This window comes from Sciurus carolinensis, chromosome 16 (genome assembly GCF_902686445.1).
Source record: "Sciurus carolinensis chromosome 16, mSciCar1.2, whole genome shotgun sequence".
Taxonomy (NCBI): domain Eukaryota; kingdom Metazoa; phylum Chordata; class Mammalia; order Rodentia; family Sciuridae; genus Sciurus; species Sciurus carolinensis.
This window is the reverse complement of record NC_062228.1, coordinates 30529585-30536711: the sequence shown is the minus strand read 5'-3', so window position 1 is coordinate 30536711 and position 7127 is coordinate 30529585.

The following is a 7127-nucleotide window of genomic DNA, read 5'->3' as shown; positions in this document are numbered from 1 at the left end:
TGAAGGGGGTTGCTGGGGATATAGTTCAGTTGGTAGAGTGCTTGCCTTGCAAGCACAAGGCCCTGGGTTCAATCCCCAGCACCACCAAAAAAAAAAAAAGAAGAAGTATGTAATGAAGGAACAAAATTCAACTCATGGCTAGGACATGAGAGAAAGAGAGGAAGGGAAGAATGTGGGGTTCCACTATCCCTTTCAAGAACATGCCCCCAGTGATTAAAGGACCTCCCAGTAGATCCCACCTCTTAAAGTTTCTATCAACTCCTAAAAGCATCACCCTAAGGACTAACCTTTGACACATAGGCTTTTGGGAGATGTTCCAGGTCCAAACTATAGCAGCAATGTAGGTGTTTTTTAATGTTTCCATTTTAAATCACAAGTAGATTTAAATGTAAGCTTTAAAAAAGACAATGTGTATAAAAAGTGCATCCATGATATACAGTACAAAACTAAGGGGAAGCCATTATGACTCTCATTATCATTACCACCATCATGATAACATTATCCTTAAGATGCACACTCTGTGAGTCAGGAGCCACTCATCACACGGGGTCAGAGGGCACCATCTGAGACATGGTGGTCCACATGGAAATGTGCTGTCAGGGTGAAATACTCACCAGGTATTAAAGACCTAGTAAGAAGCCAAGAATATACAATATCCCGTAAACAACTTTTATATGGATTGCATGTTGAACTGGAAATATAATGTTAAATGAGATACATTATTTCAAATTAATTTCACCGGTTTCCTTCTTTTGTGTCTACTAGAATATTTTAAATGGCCTGTGTGACTCAAATTAGTGCTTCACATTGTATTTCTAGCAGGTAGTGCTGTTGTGTGACATCAAGTACTGGGACTCATACACAAGAGGTACTTTGCATATGTTTGTTAGGGGAATGAGTGAGTAAATAAGCTGTAGCAATCTATAATATGTGACAAGAACACAGAGCAGAAAAATTGGAGGAGCTTGTTTAAGTTCTTTATGTTACCCGGGAAAGCAAAAGCAGAATCTCCTCCTTGTCAGGGCCATCAAGTGCTGTCACCACGGGTATACACGTGGAACTTTAATTTAACAAATTAAAATGTTCTCTCAATTATAATCAGCAATTACCCAGTAGGAAGATTATGTGTTTGCTTCTTTCATACTGGATTGTTTGGAGCTGTTCAAGCACAGCTGCCAGTAGAACGGCTTGTCTTCCTCTAGAGGTCTGTGAAATCAGAAAGCACTTGCAGAATCTCATCCAGAAAAATATTTTATTTTTCACTTCTGAAAATGAACCCAGGACTGAGGGTGTAGCTCCGTGGTAGAGCGTTTTTCTAGCATGGGTGAGGCCCTCATGGCCATTGCCAGCACTGTAGAAAAGAAAAAGAAACCAATCTTAGAAAGCACACACATTACCACGTTGCAGAGCAAAATTATGTTGGAGAAGGACCACTGGTTTTGACGTCAGACCGATCTCAATTCACACGGGAGCTCTGTGTTGGTTCACTAGGGCTGCTGTACTGGAGAACCCAAAAGTGAGTGTTTCCACAACAAAAATCTGTTGTCTCAGAGATCTGGAGTTTAGAGGTAGAAAAGCAAGGTGTGTGTAACAGTGGTTCCCTCTGAGGATCAGGAAGGAAGAGTCTGTTCTAGACTTTCTCCTCCACTCAGAGATGGCCATCTTTTCCTACCTGTCTTCACGTCATCTCTCTATACATGTCTGTTTCCATATTTCCCCTTTTTATAAAGGCACCAGTCATATCGGATTAAGGCCCACTCTAATGAGTTCATTCTAACTTGATTACCTATGTATATCAAGACTCTATCTCCAAATGAGGTCACAACCTGAGGTACTGGGGGTCAGGACTACAACTTAGGAATTCAAGGGGCACACAATTCAATCCATAATGGGTTCTGTCCTTAACTGCTATGCAACCTTCTATAAATGTCTCTGAATCTCGGTTTCTTTATACATGAGATGGGGATAATAATATATACCTGGAAAACTTGTGTATTTTCAATAAATCAAATCCTTGAATCTCTGATGGGAGAAATCCTGGTTCTTGGCTGGCAGCAGTGAACGTCTCAAGTGTGTAAGGAAAACCTTCACACATACAGGCCCAACAGGAAAACCTACGGGGAGGAGCGTTCTGCTTCAACCACCTAGGAAAGTACACAATTGCCACAAATTGACTCAGTGTTACCAAGGGAGCCCATATAGGAAGCTGGGGGTCTGATCCCCCATGGCACATTGTGATTGGGCAAGAAAGCTATAAAATGTATAGCTGCTCCCGCAATAAAGGAATTTGCAAGCTGCTCGCCACAAACTTGCTTCCACCCAACTCCCGGAGTCTGGGTTTTGACTCCACACTGCTTACCCTGCATCTAAGCTACTTTGACACAAGAAAAGCAACAAATCTCTAATGATGGAACTGAAGACAAAGACATAGGGAAAATGTTAGCACATCAGGACCTTTCTGGTTTCAAAAAAATAAGCAAAATTACATACTATTTGTGCCAGACCCTTTCGTAAACATTCTCCATTTCAATTTTCATGCGCACATTTAAAATGCAATGTAAAAGCAATATACAAATTTTACACACATGTAAAAGCAATACATCTCCTTAAAGAAAAGGGAGATAATAAAACAGCACATCTCTGAATGCCACTTTCCATTTCCAAAATACTAGCAATGGTAAAGGAGCATTGGAAGCAGAGCAGAGCCAGAATGTCCAGGTCCACATTATCTTGAAGGACAATGGCTTTCTCTCATATATGCTGGGAATTATGGTAAAGTTAGTGTTATCTATGGAAAACTACTTTCTTGCAAGTATGTTAAGACAGTTGCTCCTTGGGATGCTGGTCATACAAGCAAACTAAGCAAGCTTAGTTGCCACTAACAATGTTGCCACTTCTGCAGCCTAACATAGCAAATCCTTCTGTCAGTGGTGGCTGGTGAAGAATTGGGGACACTGCAGACCAGATACATGTCACTCATTCAGTCAACCACCACTAGACAAAATGCCATGAGGAAGGGCAAAGCACCCTGAGGAATGGAAGTGCTACCTTTCAGACCATCACCGCTGGACCTTCCTTGTAAGCATTTCTCAATAAAGTCATTCCTTGCATGCCATCTCTGGATATTTTCTTTGGTCTCTCAGCAACCTATCCCACTGTCCTGGCATGACTAGGCTGTGGACCTGACAACATTTTATAGGTATAGGTGCAACTTAGATTACATAGTAAAAAGAGTAGAAGAGCAAATTTTTAATATCATGAGATTTTCCTGACTACAAAGAGCATCTCATCTCACTATCCAACCCAGCCAATCTCATATGGTATGGTGGTCCTGGATCTGCCCCTTAAAGAGAACCTTTGTCAAAACTATGCTAAGTATTCTGAAAACACCCTGAAAAATATAAAATGCTTTACAAATGTAAGACACCCACATTAGAGCACAGATCAGCTTCTCAGATCCTGTTGGAACTGATGACCCTAAGTCTCTCACAGGCCTGAAAGTATGATTCTAAAGATATGATGTATATAATTATAAAGAAAAGTCCTATAATCATTTTTTTTTCTTTTCTTTTTTTTTTTTTTGCAGTGCTGGGGATCAAACCCAGGGCCTTGAGCTTGCAAGGCAAGCACTCTACCAACTGAGCTATCTCCCCAGCCTACTGTAGTCTTTTTTTTTAAAGAGCCCTGCCAGGCTGGGGATGTAGCTCAGTTGGTAGAGTGCTTGTCTCGCATGTATAAGGCCCTAGGTTCAAATCCCAGCAACACACACACACACACAAAAAAAAAAAAAAAAACCTTATTTCTAAAGAGCCCTACCTCTCCCAGGGTGCTTTCAATTGGAAGCAAATAGAAGGGAGTGATTCCTGAAATGAAAAGGCCTAGAAGTGGGTTCAGGAGGGCTGTATCCCATGGCGCCACAAAGTCACCAAGGTCTGCTTTCCTTCTTCTCTTGGTTCTGCTTTCTTCAGTTCAATTTCATCCTAAGACAGACTTTTATTAGGCTCCAAATAAGTGCCAATCTGCTTCTTCATTCATAGACAAGAGAGAGAGAATCTTGTCCCAGAATCCCCTGCAAGGTTCCTGTGATCCATGTTGACTGAATGGTCCAAGGTCACATGCTTACCTCCTTACTAATCACTATGGCCAGTTGGATGAAATGCAGTTTTCTTACTGGGTCATATGCTATATATCTATGGGACCCCCGGAAAGGGTCTTTGACCTCAAAATGAGGGGGACTGCCCAACAGAAATTAGAATTGCTAGAAAAGGGGAAAAGAAAAAAATGCTAGAAAAGCATTCAATAAGTGCATTTCATGATGCCTTGAACTTTTAGCCCCTCCTATCACGTACACCCAATTTGGCAACTGGTTTGGAACACCCTGATCCAGCCCCTAATTAGCTGGAATTGCACTGGGTTTTACCAACCAGATTTCTGTTCAGTGAGCACATCAATCCTCCACTTATTCATTTTATGATTCAAATGAGTAAGACCCTTTCAATAGCTTAAATCTCTCCACTGAACAAGCTTGTCTGTTATCTGGAAATATATAGTCACATGAACTTATTCAAAACACAACATTTTCTCATTATAATGAGACATGATTATTAATGGCAGAGTGCCCATCAGAAATGAAACTAATCCTTCATTTTGTTCAAAATAAATGTGCTCAAAAAGGTACAGAGATGGTAAAATTAATTTGAGAGTAATCAATTCCTGCATTTTAAATGAACATAATTAAGTAATCATTAAATTATTTAATGGGCTTCATTAAGCTTATTTCTGGCTTGGGTGTCACATTTTTTATCCCAATTAGCTCAAGTGCTGAAATTAATTTTTTATTACTGGTAAGAGGACTATTCCAAGTCAGGATGAACATAGCTAGCTCTACCTAGAGACTAAGATGGACCTCCCTCCCCTTCACGATGGGGTTTGCTATGTCAGCCAATCAAGTTTCAAAGAAATAGCCCAGGCCATCCTTCACTGCTTCTAGACGGACAGCACAACTTTGTCAGATTCAACTGGAGGTTCCCAAGAAAGCCTTACAATGGCAGCAGGTCCCAGAGGAAACCAACGTCGAAACCATGTCAACGCCACATTATCACCAAGAATAGGACTAAGCATCATTTAGAACATCTAGGCATCTCAAAGGCCTGTATGCAAATCCCAGCTTTGCTAGGATAGACCATGTGAGTCAGAGCAATCCTGTAACTCCTCTGAGTCTCTATTTGTAAATCAGGATGACGAAGTAACTCCTTGTTTCTCAGAGCATTTTGTGAGAATCAGCAATAAGGTATACAAAGTTTGCAGCATAGAGTGCTCACTCAATAAGCATTATTATTCTTATTATGGAAATCAGATATCCAGATTTAATCTTCAGGGATGCTGAAGTTAAAACACAGACTAGTTTTTTCAATACAAACACTCTTGATAAATCCCATAAATAGTAAGGGATTCTGAGTGGCAGTGCTGTAAAAGAATAATACCCCCCAAATTATTTTTTAAGAAGATAATATACCATGAAGGTGTTTATAAAACCAAAAAGAGGCAGTATAGCTTGCAGTTTAAGAACTTGGGTTCATGTAAAACAACCATTTCTTAAACATGTGACATGAGAGACTGCATCTAAATTTTAAGCTGCATCTAAAATTGAAGGTAATAATAAAATCAAGTTATTATGATGATTGGATTATATAATATAGAGAAAGTTAAGGACTAACACATTAGAAATACTTGTGTCTATTTATCTATTCATTAGCAATAATATTATAGAAATGTAGGACATTGCCAGATATGTTCTGGAGACTTGAAGAAAACAGATTTTTTAATTCAGACAAAAGGATAGATTTGACTCATTAACGTAAACCCCAAAGCAAATTTTATTCATTTACTTAACATTACTGGCACTCATCACGGGTGGACCACTAGACCCGCATGGTCACAGGAAAAATATTGTAGACTTTTTCAAGTTTATACAACTAATCTGGAGTTCATACCAACCAATTTAGAAAATTTTTCCTAACATCTTGTCAGGAGGCGGCCATAGAAAAATGTCATGAGTACACCCATCGGGAAGCTACCTTTCCTGTTCATGCATCAGATCAGCCCTCGGGTCACAGTTGGAAATGCAAATGAGGAGCTCAATGTCACAGTCAGCATGGCCTTTCAGTAATGTGACATAGCCACACCAGGGACCAAGCGTCCCTGTGTTCCAGAACAGGCTCTTTTTGTTTGTCTTGCAATATTACATCCATTATGGACGTCTGACATTGAAGGAATCCCTCGAAATTAAAATGCACACAAATGCCTAAAAAATGGTAGTCAACCTCTGCTTACTCTCTTATTTTCTTTCTTTCTTTCTTTCTTTCTTTCTTTTTTTTTTTTTTTTTTTTTGTTGTGTGTGTGTGTGTGTTTTAAAAGTAATTGATTAGAGCTCAAATCAATTTTCCCAAAACAAATCAGGTGCAGATCTTGGACAAACTGACTCATCCTTATGCTTAGGAAAAGGACAGCCAGTCATTACCTACCCAAGCTAACCTTCCACTGACTCTTCTGAGTTCTCTGATTTAGCAGAAGGCTGAAGCTCTGTTCTGTTGATCGGGATTGCCAACAGACACACCTACCAATATTGATTAAATAAATATTCATTAGCAAAGAAAAGACTAAGAAGTTGATCCATCCTGTTCCGAGGCTTGAGGAAGTCCCTGCTTTCAAACCTCTCCCTTGAATGAAAGTTTATTCACAGCAGATTAGAGCGGGGTTCTACAATTGCTGGATAGATTCAGGTGATCAGAAATCTTCTTAAAACAACGTCTTGACACAAGACTCATTAAGGATCTAGTTCCAGTTCAGGTGTCATTGCTAAAGGCGCAGGCTACAAGCTTTCCTATTTTCATGCTAGTTGGGAAAGTCTCTGAGCTATATATTTCAGCCCAATATGCATATCTGAAACTCATTTTGAACATTCACCAAACTAATTAATAGTCTCTAGATTTGCCGATAAAATCCATTTTTGATATTAGTACACTAATTAGTGTGTCCTCTGCTGGCTAATCTAGAATGGATGGGTGAAGGTTTGCAGTAGCCACCTCTGTCTGGATTTTGGGTTCCATATAATAGCTGTATATCCC